Consider the following 16,044-nt stretch of genomic DNA (forward strand, 5'->3'; position numbering starts at 1 on the left):
AAACAGCTCAGTTCAACATACAGGGTTCCCGTATATTCTAGTGGTTTGGGTTTTTTAGTCCCAACCACAAGGTTCTGGATTTCAATAACAATCTCCAAAGCCAGGCATCCATGAGCAAGAGGCCTTACCCGCTACCTGCCCCTAAGTGTATCCAAAAAAAAAAACATGCCTTAAAAGCTCCCTTTTAAAAAAGTGTCTGCGAAGCGACAAAATGTTACGTTACTTAATTACAAGTTAGTTGTAGTTATTGTAGGGTAGCTTCACAACTTGAATTCAACCAACTTCAAAGAGTGTGATACAAGGCTGTGACTAATGTATTTATTTCTGAAGCAGAGCATGTGTGTATGTGTCATTGTAAAGGCATGCAGGCACGTGTCTGCAGCACCATGTCAGGCTTTCTATTTTCTGGCTTATTTACAGATGGAGGCTCAAAGTTATTGTCAAGCTGGTATCCAGCTGTAGCAAAATGCTTATTCAAGGATATGCATTCCGCTGTGTCCTGTTTTAGCACACTTTGAAGAGACTTTATAAGGGGATGTAACATAATAGAACTAACTGAGACACACATAATGTATTAAACCTGCTATTTGTTGCTTACACATTTTCATTTTAATTAAATTATTTGAACAGGGACATTGTAAAATGAGCATTGACCTTAAATAAAACAAGGACATATGTAATGAACGAGCTTCTAGGACATTGCTATTTTCCGCCCATAGTCCCTGGGCTTCTACTTTATGCCAACAGGCTAACATAATGTTACTATAATTTAGAAGCACTTTGATGGAGATTAAAGGAATTTCAGAGGAAGAAGAAAAAAGGAATTAGTTATTTTGTTATGAATTTTGTTATTATATATAACTAACAATGTACTCACAATGCAGGTCTACACATTGCAATCGCATAAAGCAAAATACATTCCTCAGTCCCAGAAACCATTAACAATGGGTTGTAAACAACTTTAATGTGTTTGCAATCTGTTTGCAACATGTGCCTCAGTCTGTTGATGGGGACTGTGTGTGTGTGTGTGTGTGTGTGTATGTTAGTGTGTGTGTGTGTGTGTGTGTGTGAGTGTATGTGTGTATGTGTGTGTGTGGGGGGCGGAGTGTTTGCATGCATGTCATATTTAGGTTAGTGTGTTATGGAACATGTGAGGAGTTTTAACAATGATGAAGATACACACACAAACACACACACACACACACACACACACACACACACACACACACACACACACACACACACACACACACACACACACACACACACCAGCCAGTTATGTCGGTAGCAAATAATTGTGTTTTCTCTCTAGTGGCTTCAAAGTTTGCCAGCAGGAGCTGAAACCATTCTGACAATCAATTGAAGAGAGAATAACTATTTGTTTGTATGTTTGGTGTTTTGAGGGTTTCCCCCCAGACCCCCAGCCTTTTTCTCTCTCCTCTACTTTTCGTTTTTCCTGCTTTCATGACAAAGCTACAAATCAATGTTTGACAGTAGGGGGCTATATATAACAGCTAACCAACCGAGTCATTAGGTCCCTGTAGTCCGATCACGCTAGCTATGAACAATTAAGCATTCGTCTCTGCTTCAAACACGGCCCTAAAAATAAATAAAATAAAGCCTCTATTTCGTTTTTTGGGCTCTCTAGTTTAAATACAAACTATAACATTCCCCCTTCTCACTCGGTTCCAGGGTTTGGCTGGCTATTGTAGTAACTGTAACTGTAGTAAAAGTGCTTTCCGGTGTGGCTCAGTATGGGCAAATGGTGGTGGTTGGGATGGGGGATGGGGAGGGAGCAGTCTGAAAGTAGGGGTCAGTGATCTGTGATCCATATGAGTAGAGAGAGACTGCTGGTTTGCAAGGTCGAACGCCCGTTCCCGCCAGCACGATGTCCACTGACAATACCGTGTTGCCACTCTCTCCTTTGTGTGCAGTTAAACAAACGGAGGGAACAAATTTAATAAAGGAGTTTGTTATTTAGCATTAATACAAATTACACAAATAATTACTTGAATAAAGTCAATCACTTAAAATGTATTCTCATCTTGTACTAAGCGTCTGGACATCGAATTATATAAATCATTTAAAAATGAACCTTGGATTTAGCCTCTCTTTGAATAGGGTGGGGGGGAGGCGGGCACCATGAAACGTTGTTTTGAGACATTTGGCATCGCAATCCATCTTAATGTTGGATGAAAGAGGGGGGAAAGGCTGGTATAGAGCAGCAAGTTGAGCAAGCGGGCTGCATATTTACTTCCAGCCCATTTATTCTCATTATGCAGCGCTGCAGACGTCAATGAAGGGATTTCTGTCCCACAGTGATGTTGCGCAGCACCAAGGGGTGGAGAGACGGGGCGAGAGACATTGAGGGAGAGTGTGCCAGAGAGAGGGAGAGAGAGAGAAGAGGGGGAGAGAGAGACATAGAGCGAGAGTGTGAGAGAGGGAATCAGTGAGACAGGAGGGAGAGAGACATAGAGAGAGAGCACAGAGTGAGAGCAACGGAGAGAGAAGGAAGAGAGACATATAGAAAGAGTGAGAGAAACAGAGAGAGAGAGATGGATCGAGAGAGAGATGGAAAGGGGCGCACATCAGAGAAACATGGCGGAAGCGAGCCGATAGAGGGGGGGTTGCATTCATGCTTCTCCCGTGAACTTTGACACCTCTGACAGAGGTACCCTCTGTTTTCAAACCGTAGTTTGACAGCACCCGCTCATTCTTTTTAGGCTCACCCAGTATCCATAGGAAATTGTACATTCTGTGGTACATAATGAGGTGCGTAGGGTTGGCCGCGTCTGTGTGGGGGTAGTGTGGCTATGATCTCATACTGTGTGTGCGAGTGTTTACGTTGTTTATTTTGCCTGCATTCGGGGACCGAAATGCAAAACAGCAAGAAGAACAAGAATGAATTAGTGATGGGGTACGCTTGTAATGGATATTACTGAATAATGAACTATTATTGGATTCACAACCTACACACACTCAAGTGGATTGACACACTATAGGTTTGATTAGAAACAAAAATTTGTTGTCAATATTCAAAGTAGGGATTCAATTTTTTTGTTATCATAAAAGAAAGCTTCCACTTAAGAAAAAGGTATTTGGACCAAGAGAAAGAGAAAAGGAGGAGGAAGAAGAGTAGTGGGAGGAGGACGCGGAGGAGCAGAAGTAGGAGGAGGGGCAGGAGTAGGAGGAGGGGCAGGAGTAGGCGGAGGAGGTGTAGGAGGAGGAGGAGGAGGAGGAGGAGGAGGAGGAGGAGGAGGAGGAGGAGGAGGAGGAGGAGGAGCAGCAAACTTCTGAACTCAATCTGTTTGGCAAAAGAACGGAAATGGACAGATTGACAAGAATACAAATAATCAGATTAAGGGAAATTCTAATGACCCTGACTGAATTACATAATGGCTGGAGTGAGCAATGGTTGAAACAGGATATTTTTATGAAGCCCTTTGTCTTGGAGAGAGTGCTGCCACTGATCCAATTAGACACTCTTTCCAGCATCTGCTACTGTTTGAGCCGGAACTATAGCTCATCCCTGAATGGTGCATTTATCCCTTTTAACGCATCAAAGTAACATGGATTGATAGGCTCTATGTGTTATGTGTTACACATGGAGAATTTGTTGTGAGTCCCAATGAAAAGCTGAGCTCGTCAAATCTTTGCAAGAACCAACCAAACAAAGAAATCAAATCACACAATTGGTCGAGTAGACTTTGTTCTTATTGACTGAAAGGGGTGATGGGGTCATTCTGCCAGGGTGGCTGGTTAGACGGTTGCAAATGAAAAATGCCAAGATCAGACTGCAGGTCCAAAGGGCCATTACTTTAGATTATTAATCAAAATCTGCCTATTTTAGACAATAGGTCTCTTATATGTAATAGGTCTCTAGAAAAAGGACCTTTATCTTTAGCTATAGTTGTCCTGGAAAAATGGGCCTACTTTAGACTATGTCACTGTAAAAAGGGCCTACTTTAGACTATAGGTCTTTCTAAAAAGTGCCTACTTTAGACTATAGGTCTTTCTAAAAAGTGCCTACTGTAGAATATAGGTCTCTTGAAAAAGGAGCTACTTTAGGCTATAGTTTGCAGTGAACGATACCATTATTTGTTATAGGTCCCAAAGAAAATTTCTTATACTTAAGACAATAGGTCTATGTAAAAGGTGCTTACTTAAGCGCATAGGTGGCTAGAAAAAGGGTTTTATTTTTCCTTTTCTTGTAATATGGCACCAGTGAAAGGGCACGCAACAAACTGTCATTCTCCTGTTGAAATCGGCACCCTGTTAAAGGTTTGAGGTTAGAATCTAATTGTATTTCTACCTGACCTCCCGTCCCGGGCTGCTGACGCACGCCTCTAATGATTCCTGCTGCTGTCACACGCATGCTGACACACACACACACTCACGCGCGTGCGCACACATGCACGCACATGGTCACCCCCCCCTCACTGGGACACACACACACAGGGATGCACACATAAACACACACGATGAGACACACAGACACACACACACACACAGACACACACACACCCACCCACACACACACACACACACACACACACTCACACACACACACACACACACACACACACACACACACACACACACACACACACACACACACACACACACACACACACACAAACACACATTTACAGAAGTAAACATGCACTGCAGGCATGCATGAACGCACACACACAAATACACAACCACACACACACACACACACACACACACGCACACACACAGACACACACACACACACACACACACACACACACACACACACACACACACACACACACACACACACACACACACACACACACACACACACACAATCACTCAAACAAACACCCACACCCCCCTGGGACCCACCAGTCTATAATACACAGCCGATATTGAACCCAAATGGGTCACTATTGTTTTGAATTGGTGCGAATAGGTTTGAGGGATAGACACTTAACCCATGCAACTAACCAAGTTACTGATAGCAGGTGTGTCTTTGAAATAATGTATCCTGCAGAATTTATTGCATCCTTTAAAAATGTGAAGTGCATTTCATTTTCTCTTATTGAATACGAATGTTTACACAGGAGGGTCGGGGACATTGCTCACACCCCCTCCCCCGACTTCTCCTAAAAAACCTGCCCATTCAGTGCGCGGAATAATGTCCCTGTCACCGAGGGCGCTCTAACCCGGTCACAACGTTGAGAAGTTGAGCACGGTTTTTTCCTGCGTTGCTATGGTTTTCTAAAAAGCTATTGACTGCGATAGGGTCCCTTTTCTCTCGACGTCTTTGTGGAGGAGGAAACCCTTTTACTTTTAACTGGGGGGCGCGATAGCATCCAGACGCAGGCATTCCTCATTCCCCATCCCACCAATCGCACCCACGGAGCCGTAAGCATCCAGCGGTCGAGAGACAGAAAAAAAAAATCAACTTTGGCTTTACTCGACGTGAGTTGCGTTTACTGGTGAGTTCTGGATTTCTCAAGCTTGGAGCCTAAAATGTAGTGCATGGTTAAGATTTTCCTCTGTTTTGTTTTGGATTTGTTTTTTCATCTTTGCGCTCATGTCAAGTTGGCTGAGCGGGAGTGCGCACTGGCTGCGAGGATGGGAACGTGAACTCTTGAACACGCGACCGAATGTATGGGCTATCTTTCATATGTTACGCATTTTATTTATTAATTTTGTCAGAAAGATGCTGGTAAAAAAGAGTGACAATCAGTGACGAGCTTCGTGTTCATAAAGCCTTAGATTAAAACCCATCATTAGATTTTCTACCCTGTATGTTTACAGGCATATTGCAGCAATAGCGAAATATGGTGATGAATACTAAATCAGAAATGATTCAGTATGATTCATAGCTGTCAGGTGAGGCACCTGACACGTGACAGTAACAAGTCAGAGGCAGATCAGAAATGTTTAATTTTCACAGTCGCTTTAAAATACAGTTCTCTTCATAGTTCGACTCGACATGTTTGGTAAAGGTGCAATGTGCAATCATTTGAGTTCCATTGTATACACGATGTGGTCATAGAAAGATGGAGCCTCAAACAGATGTCTCATCATCTGGAATGAATAAGTTTATTTCTACAAAATAATCGGATAAAAGGGCATGAATATGTTCAAAGCTTATGCAGTTTATTATCAGTCTATTATCAGCTTGCTCGTATTAGACGAATTCAATGGCACAAATATTCTTGTCAAACTGGTTAGAATATAATAGAACATTACAATATATAATACAACAGAATCAACGGAAGAAAACACAATACAATAAACATCATTAACGAAGCCTTAATACGTGGTTTCATGTAAAAAAAATAGAAGAGATTTTTAGCCATTCAGATCATCCCACATGACAAAACGTGCAACAACTGAGAAGAATCAAGATCTACCACATGCAAACTGCTCCATCATGCTATCATGACATAGATCAAAGTCCTGTTATATAAATATGAAAGAGTGCTCTTTCATAATAATATTAACCATATTCAATTCCCGCTCTGCTTAAAACTACCTCTTTACAATTCATATTCTCTTTTATCTTTACCTTTCCTTACAAGCCATCATAAATCAAGGGCATGAAACATCATAATAATGTAATCCACATTTGAAGACATCGGGCTGCTCATAACCTTAGGCCTGTAGTTAATATAAAAGCAGATGAAAAGGCAGTAGACATAAAACATGCTGGAATAGATCAGCTTGAAAGACACTAGAGCCCTTAAAGTAAGTTATTACCTCAGCAAGACGAGTTCAATGCATGCTGATGCAGACTGTGTGGCATGATTGTTTGATAAAACATGTGGTCAACCCAAAGATATAATAGTACTGCAGTCAACCTAAATCTAGCTTACTATTTCTAATGTTACTGCTACATACTGCTTACATGTGTACGTCTAAATATAACCTTTCAATGCATATATATATCTCTAAGAATACTAATCACCAATGATGGGACATTTACAACACCATTTGCAGTTTTATTGTATAGTGTATAATAAGTTTTATTATCTAACACTATCCCAAAATGTATTTTATAGTAACAGTGATAATATAAGTTGAGACTAATTGAGCATTTGCAGGTAAGTCTCTTCCACCTCCTACTTATTGAGTCCCCTCACCGGCCACATGTCATCACACGGTGCCCAGTTCTCTCTGTATTTAGGGCAGCTATGCTTTGTCGTCCAGAAGTAGGTCGAATGTTTCTCACCAAACAATTTGAATCCCGGCCAGTAATTGGACAATCCCAGTGTCCACCACCAGCACCAGCATCTCTTTTTCGCCCACCCCCTCCATCCCTATCCCCCAGCACCTCTACCACCGCCCTTATTTCCCCCTTTACCTCCACCCTCTCCACGACTACCTCCACCACCAAACCACCACCATCTCTCTCCCCCAGCACCTCCAACACCATCCACATCACCACCATAATTGGGCCCAGCTACTGCATCGCCACCCCTCGCTCGGCCTCCGGCCATGTCTCTCCTCCACTACCGCACGACCACCATCTCCACCTCAGCCAGCACCTCTCTGGGCACCATCTCTAACATCTCCTCCAGCACCACCATCTCCACCAACTCCCTACATGTCCCCCCCCCACACGAGACTCACTTGAGATTCCGGTCCAATCTGACACATTTCATGGGTCCCTTTTTGGCCTATTCTTCTCCTCCTTCTTCTTTTAAATGTCTCGGATTACTAAGTGCGGGCAACAAGGGCGCTCTTTGTCGCCCGCGGTCAGGCACGTTCATCATAATTTAGCGACTGGCAGCCTGACGCTGTTGACTGTGTGAATTTACAACAGAAGAGGCACACAGTCCTGCAGCCCAACAGCATGTTGATGGGACCTGGGACTGTCCCCACCAAAGTGATCCACATTTCGGAAATGGCGACGTGGACAGATTTTTAAGAATCGATCAGAGTTGGCGAAATCTTCAAAGTTCTCTTTTTTTTATGCAAACATAGCAAGTATCCCACTACCGTTTGGAGGTGTATAAAGGGGTTTGAGGAAGAGACAAATATTCATAGGCAGGCGATGTTATCACCAGTTGTTCACACAGGGGGAGGAGGCTTGTGTTGTATCAGACACAGAAAGATGTGTGTGTGTGTGTGTGTGTGTGTGTGTGTGTGTGTGTGTGTGTGTGTGTGTGTGTGTGTGTGTGTGTGTGTGTGTGTGTGTGTGTGTGTGTGTGTGTGTGTGTGTGCATGAGAGTGTGTGTGTTTGAGTGTGTGTACATGAGTGTGTGCATGAGAGTGTGTGTGTGTGTGTGTGTGTGTGTGTGTGTGTGTGTGTGTGTGTGTGTGTGTGTGTGTGTGTGTGTGTGTGTGTGTGTGTGTGTGTGTGTGCTAAATGTATTGTACTGTATTGCCTGGTCTACCAAGAGGTACAGGCGTGGGGGAGGTGGGTGGAGATGGTAGAGCCAATGAGAGAGTGGGGACACACAGAGAACCCATTCTCTCAGCTGGTTACACCTGGCATCTCTATTCCAGGGGAGAGAAAGAGATGTAACAAGATTCTGTCTGGACCAAAAGCTCCCACGCACCATATCCACAAATTGCTGGTGTAAAATAAATACAAATAAATGTGCGATTTGGGTGTGTTGTTGCGACAACACATTAGCATATTTGCAACTGCTGTGCTTATCATCATGTTGCAACTCTTGCGATATTTACCTTCCCTTATCCCGACTCGATTTGCAGGTAGTACCCAAACGCGGAGCAGTGTAGTGGAGCACGTTTTTATCTGATTCTTCTGGATCGAAATTCTCGTTGGAGCGGAGCACTGGCTGACCTCCGTCCGCATGCGTTATATAATTGTTTAGCAATTTTAAAGGAAGCTTATTGACGAAGGTTAGCAGTAATGAGTGGCTGTGGCCAGGCAATCATTTATTCATGGCAGGGCTGGGGGGTGCGGGGTGTTGTGTAATCCCCCTATCGAGAACACGACGGGGGGGCGCTGAGGCATAACGGCCTCTCACGACGAGTCCACGCTTACACACCTGCTTGCACAGATTCACACGCACACACGGTCACAAATGTAAACACACACCTGCACACAGATTCACACTCATGCCTACGTGCACCCTGAATCACGCTCAAACTCATGTATAGATGTACACACAGATTCCAACTCATGTGCACAGAATCACACTTGGGAACGTTCAAGCACACGCATTCACACTCATATGGATATCATCCGATATAAACACACAACGCAACACAAACACAACCTTCCACGCCTGGCCCTTCACACAAACCACGGCCAACACCACACATTCACACCCACAAACCCAGAATCTCCCTCGGCGCACATTCACACCCATGCAAACACAATGTGTGACACCTCAGAATAGCTTCAGCACAGCTTGCCCTTCCACACACACAGCAGGCGATACCTGGTGATGGTTGTGTTGATGGTGTTGAACTCGTGGACCGTTTGCACGGGTGTGTCTGGAAGATACAGGGACAGAACCACGCAGCCGAGCTAGCACCTAGTGGCTTAATTGAACTCCAGCTGAGGCGCTCGGCGGCACAAGCAATTACACCTGACAGCTTGTGCCTCGCGGGGCCGCGGGCGTGCCGGGGAGTGCCATCATGGCACACCAAAAAAAGAAAGAAACGCGTCTTTCATGTTCATGGCTGGGTGACAGGTTAGGGGGGAGAGAGCGAGAGAGGCAGCGAGAGAGAGAGTCAAACCCCAGACTGTATGTTCGGGAAAAGGTGTTTGGGTTACATGAAATATTCATTCATATGCAGCCACCCCGGTGCGCGCCATCCCCTGGCAACGTGCATATTCATCTGCTTTTTCTTTTTTCCTCCCTTCCCCCTGCTTCTTCTTTTTCTTCCATTTCATGACACCTGTTATCGGCCCTCGGGGAGAGATGGAGGAATGTTGAGGTAATTCCCTCCATGGTGTTGCCTGGAAGCGTGGGAGGGTAGGGGGGTGAAGGGGGTAGAGTGGAGGATGGGCTGTGGGGGATGGGGGATGATGTAGGGGCTGCTGACTGAGAGATCCTGATCATCAGCAATCGATGTTCATTTTCTATTAAACAGGCTCTTCTATCACGAGGGGAGGGGGGAGGGGTTGAAGGTGCGTTTATGGGGGTGGGTGGGGTTGCACGTGGTTGCACGTGATCAATGGGTGCTCTCGCACTGCACAGGCCATTAATCTGTGGAGGTAATATTGAAGGGTGAACCGTCGGCAAGGTCAGTGTTATCTGAAGCATTCAGACGCTCATTTTCCCCTCCGTGTGTTCGAAACGTGGTGGAGAAGAGGTCCTCAGACCGTGATTTCACTCACGTATGTTCCTGCACCGAAGCTAGAACTAGGCTCTGCAGTGCATTCCTATTTCCATGAGCAAGACCCAAGGACAGTGCAATGCACTGTCAAATACAATTTTGGCGGACGTTTTTTACCCAGACAGTGTTCTTTTGTGGGGGCAGTAGCAGATACAGGGTTGACTGACTGACAACTTGTCATGTCTATACATGACAATCGTTCAGGCAAAAGATAGACAAACCCCTGAATATTGCTGTGTGCCGGTTCATGAATTTATTGTTTGTTTTGACACATATCTTTCTTGTCTGAGTTGTAGTTTCCGCCCCCCAGCTGTGAACGTTCAATCCGAGGCAAGATCTTTTCACCAAATTGTTGCCTGATATTGTCTTGTTATTGCATTGTTAGTTGCTAATTGTATAAACTCTGCTTTACTCCATGGGTATTTTATATAATGTTATCAGAGTCTAAATGTCACAGTTAATTTTACATTACAAACGCAAAAAGCTATGAAAACATTAATGATTTACGGAGGGGGCAACACAAACTGTCTATTTGTCAGACTAAAGGTATTGTGTGTAGTATTAGGGGAATCTAGTGGTGAGGTTGCAATCAACTGAAAAACGGTGGTGGCCTGTACTTGCCTGAATGGCAACAGAAGGTACTTTCAAAATGATAACATCATCTGCGACAGCAATGAGAGGCATGTGGCATGTGAAGATTTATAAATTGTATTTCGTTTTTTCTGTAAAACTAGATTAGTAGTTAGGTTTTAAAGAGCGTAAAATTGCGATTATGGTGTTAATCAAAATGTGTCTCTTCTAGAAACGAAGACCACACTGGGCTACCGGAGTGGGGGATATAAAGGGCTCATTCGATGAAAAGAAATCACAACAATTTATTTTCATGGGATTATAGACAAATTAAAACACAAAATGACATATACAAATATATTTATTTAACAATATAACCAATTTCTGTCATGTCTGTCCAGTTAGACGCCGCTCAATTCTCCACACTTGCCCTTTAAACCTCATGTTTGTCCGATTCAATCCTTCCACTCAGGAGTCCTCAGACTGGCCATGTCCCAGCAGAATCGTACAACTTCCAAATAAAATTAATAAAACCACAGAAGGCAGCACTAAGGGGTCCTCCAATGTACAACAAACACGACAGCTCTAGCCTATAAGAGCCACAAGTTATTGCCCTGAATCAGTGGGACACACTACGGAGATTATTTCCATTTCTATTGCCGTCTGGCTTTTGGGTACCCCATGCATACTGAGGTAGAAAGGGAACAAAGAGAGCAGGCATTAAAGTGAGAAACGCAAAGAATAGAGCGGGGAGGTGGGGCGACAGAACAATATCCTCGTCTTTGTGTCTCTGTGAAGGATATTGTGTGTTGCTGCATGGGTGACGTTTCAAGGGGACCCCAGGGACTCAGTTGAAGGGCACCCAGATTCAAGGGGGGGACACAGAGAACCAGTCAGATAGTCAGACACATGGCACATAGGGCAGAGTCAGTGATCTGAACCAAGATAGGCTTGTGTGCGTTTTGGCCGGTTAGATATATTATCCTGAAATACATGTTGACTATGGCACTATTACCCAAAACTACTTTCAAGTAACTTTTTTTAAAGTTATTATTATTGACCTGGAAAGGGGTAGGCCAGTTTTGGGGATGAACCCAGTGCCATCCATTAGATGTCAAACCCTTTCTATGCTATCCTGCACCACAGAAGCCTAGCCCTCTGTTTGCAGTGTAAATAGATTGAATAAAGTGCTTTGGTATTAGTGTTTATTTATTGGGGTGTGTTGGAAGCTGATTAGAGGTGTTGGTTGTGTTGATGTAAAGTGCCCGCACCAAGGCATTTGGTTTGTTGGGTGTAAACAGCTAATCTAATGTTCTTGGTACATTTGCTGATGAAATTACTTGCACCCCCTGTTGTGATGTGTTTTATTATGACTTGTCTCTCTCTTTGCCATTCGTTGTTTTGTCTTAATTACAACTTGCTGGTCACGTGACTGCTCTCTGTAACCTAATTACTGACTGTTTTGACAGCTCCATTCCCCCACAGAATCATTAAAGTTCAATTTAATCTGATTTGTTTGGATCTAGGCCATAGTGTTTACAGTATTGCATCAAAATCCGGGATTTATGCTTTGCATTGCCAATAAATACCTAATGAATCAGTATTTTTGGAGACTGATCCAATGAGATTTTGGTTAGTCTATAAATGGGTTGGAATTACCAGAGAAGGATCTTTTGTTCAAGGCTAAGCTTAGAAATATATCAATCTCACTATCGTGCAATATTATACAATAGGCCATTGTGAAAGGCCATTTGGACAAACATTATACCTTCATATAGCTGTTTTGTTTGAATTTAAAGGCTGCATCGCAGGAATTTGATCTGCTTTGTTGAACTCATTAAGAGGTTCCTTTGGTGTCAAATGATCAATCAATGCTGCTGCCAGCTCGCTCATCATTTCCACTTGACTAGTGGTGACAATAATGTTTCCCACAATGTCCTTCTGTGCATCCAACAGTTTTGCGGAACAAGCACATTGTTGTCCCATCGGTGATAGTGAGATACCCAAGTATTGGATTTAGTCAGTATCTCCTGACTGAAATATGATATCATATAACGACTGTAATCTCTGTCTCGCAGCGGTCTCTTATACAAACACTACGTGTCTGGTTGGAAAGAAGTCTTGCTCCCCCTCACCTCAACTGGACCGTCCAGTCCAGCACCCCCTTAGGACCTCATTACCAGGCTTCAGTGCTCCCTTGGGTGCTGCGTGCAAACCACAGGGTGCCCTCCTCCACCACCTCCTCGGCATGTGTTCGCTGCCCGTTGATTGGGTGTGAGTGCACTATGGCACCGAAGCCCCTGCTCCGTATGCTATGAGCCTGTTTTTTCAAGAGGGGCCTCCCATGAAACCCAGTCAGGCTGTAGTGGATAGGAGTCAACCCCCCCCCCGACAACATACTCCAAGCTCAGGATTAAAGTGAGGATCAAGCATGATTAGTATCATGAAACGAGAAGGTGGAGCTGAAGCGGTCAGACCTTTCAGGCCTGGGGAGGGCCAGGCCCCCTAGCGTGTGTAATCCGCTCTTTTGTTGCATGTTGCGTTGGCTGCGACGACGCCATTTGATCTGTTCTAGGTCAACGATGTTAGGTCAGTGGCTCCGGAGGATGAAGCTGATGAAGCAGGTTACAAATCGGGGCCAAATCGGAGAATTAGGGCCACGTGTGATTATTTTATTTGGAGTTATGACTTCAATCTCAGAATTCTGAATATAATCTCAGAATTCTGACTCTAAAATCAGACTAAAAAGAGTCGTGACCTTAAAGTCAGAATCCTGAGATTAAAGTCAGATTATGGGTAGGCTACCTGTAAGGAACCAAGGCCAGTGAGAGCCACTTTGGGACATACAAGATGGGAACCACATGCTGACCTACGGAAGCCACGGGAGAGGATACGGGCGACATGGGAATTCTCTATTTCAATTCCGAGGTTAAAGTCTGAATTCTGAGGTTAAACTCAGAACTCAAAAATAATTCACATGTGGCCGTAATCCTTTTCCGTACATTAAACATATGGTTGTTTCTTAAATATTTCATTAAATATTCCTTTGAAAACTGGGCTTTCATGTTGCCAACGCTCAGCAGCGCGTCTATTTCTTAATGTTCTCCCTCTAGATGCAGCCAATGTCAGGTCATAGCGTCGGGCCATTGCTGGTAGGAATCCAGAATAATTCATGAGCTAGCCAGAGAGCTGGGTTGTCCCTTTCGTCTGATGTGACACACTACACGGACCACCGGGAACGAGCCACGGACCTTTTGACCTCATTATTTTTACGACACCAGATTTTCAGGTAGTAACCAAAATTCCTTGTGGAACACATTTTAATGGTCCCAAAATGCATTTTAAGTGATCGCACCTCATCAAAAAATTTTGCTGTTAACAGACATTCTAATGGGCACCATGGAGGAATGGAGGTTTGGGGGGCGGGCGGGGGTGGGGGGGGGGGGGGGGGGGGCAGTAAAACATGACTTTCGTCTCAAGGTCTCCCTTTCGATTTAACCATACCCATTATAATGTCTGGAGTCCATGCTTTGATTCAGAACCGCTGTACCATTTGGATTAGAAATGGAATTCTTGGGTACGATGCACATAGGAGAGAAGTGGTGTAAGTAGTGTCTAATTACATAAGGGAATTGTGGGTAATGGAGAGTTCCCCAAGCGCTGGGTTCTTTTGGCTCAGCAACAAAAAGACGCAAAGGCTTATTGGAAATGTCGTTTGTACATTGGATTTCATTCAGTTTTTGCGCTTTTTGGCCTTAGTTTTATAACAAATTGATAACGGATACTGGCTAGCGTAACATTTTCCTTCAGATCATAGCCATCCTGAATTTATCAGTTGGTCGATTTCCCCCCCTCATTCCCCCCCTATTCATTCCTGTAATGTTTTCTTAGATTCAAAAGAAATGTTAGTGTATTGCATGATTGCCTTCATCCTTCCCTAGTTTTCTTTTGACACTAATGACACCGCTATATGGTCTTTCGTTTTCTGTGATGGTGAATGGCATTGTTTGGTTGGAAATGTGGTTTGTAGTATTTTTTCATGTGTGGAGGTTTATAGTGATAGTTTACAATACGAAACAAGAAAACAGCACACCACTTCCATGGTTTTTCCTTCAAAACATGAGCACTCAGTGCCTGATTCAGTATGGTTGCTTTGCCCCCCCAAAAATTGGCCTCAGCGCCTTAGGCGATGGCTTTAAGAAAAACAAACAGATCAATAACGGTGATCTCAAAAGAAATCCTACTTTGATATCTCAGGGCTTTGGCCTTGGAAACGCTCCCATCAGTCTATGTTGGTGGGAAGGGGGGGGGGGATGTTGTCTGGGATTGGCTGGCTGGTCTGTTTGCCATGGTGGGTTTCTGCCTACCATGCCAGACTCCTGTAGAGTTTTGGCGTGCCACAAGAGTCTGATAGCCATTTCTTTCCCAGTAGGAGTGGCAGGAAGAGGACTTCTTGTTATGACTCACCTTTTACCATCACAGGGAATAGCTCCCATCCTGTTTGAATGCTGAAAGTAAGAGACCTGACATTTTATATACAAAGAAGCGTTGAGGTCATTGCATTGAATTGTGTGTGATTGATGTGGTGAGACAGAGTATGTAGTCCTTGGAGACAGCATCATTTCAAAGATAAACTTGTCACAAATCGTAGGTTGCGAGCCCCCTGGTAAACAATGTTTTTGATGAATACATTGAAGTGGAAACATTGTTCAATAGCACAGGGATTATTCAAGAGAAGAGAGGAGAGGTCTGCTTAAATGGCTACCAGGAGCAGTATTCAAAGGGTTTTTCGTAACGATGAATACATAACAAGATTTGGCTGGATAGATCAAACATAGCAGTCATTGCATTCATATATTGAAATGCTTTTGCCTGCATGCCATACTTTTCTAATTCCCTGCATTCTGCAGGTAATCAAATTAAAGATCAAGGGATTCTTTATCGATTCATCCCATTTATCTCTCTGTTTCACTTATTGAATATGAATTGTAGCTTGGGTAAAACATCTATCAACTCCTCAATAAGCAATTGAAGGGGATTTAACCAAACCATACAAAGAGGAAAGCAGTGTTTTTCATTGAGTGACCTTGTTGTATAGCAGAATGGCCATGTGCTTTTTCACTAAACATAAAGTTTCCATTGGCTACCCAGCTCCAGTAAATGCCCCCTCAT

The 16,044-nt window shown here is 43.8% G+C and overlaps 1 protein-coding gene across 5 annotated transcripts in view; it reads left to right on the forward strand.

Moving 5' to 3' along the window:
* The first annotated feature begins 5,154 nt into the window (after positions 1-5,154).
* The window catches only part of chl1b (cell adhesion molecule L1-like b), a 76,444-nt gene continuing 65,554 nt past the window's right edge, over positions 5,155-16,044 (forward strand). For all 5 annotated transcript variants that reach the window (XM_030374600.1, XM_030374607.1, XM_030374604.1 and 2 more), the window contains exon 1: positions 5,155-5,468. The gene's annotated coding sequence lies outside the window, so the exon portion shown is untranslated. The remainder of the gene's footprint in view (positions 5,469-16,044) is intronic.

This window comes from Gadus morhua, chromosome 13 (genome assembly GCF_902167405.1).
Source record: "Gadus morhua chromosome 13, gadMor3.0, whole genome shotgun sequence".
Lineage (NCBI taxonomy): Eukaryota > Metazoa > Chordata > Actinopteri > Gadiformes > Gadidae > Gadus > Gadus morhua.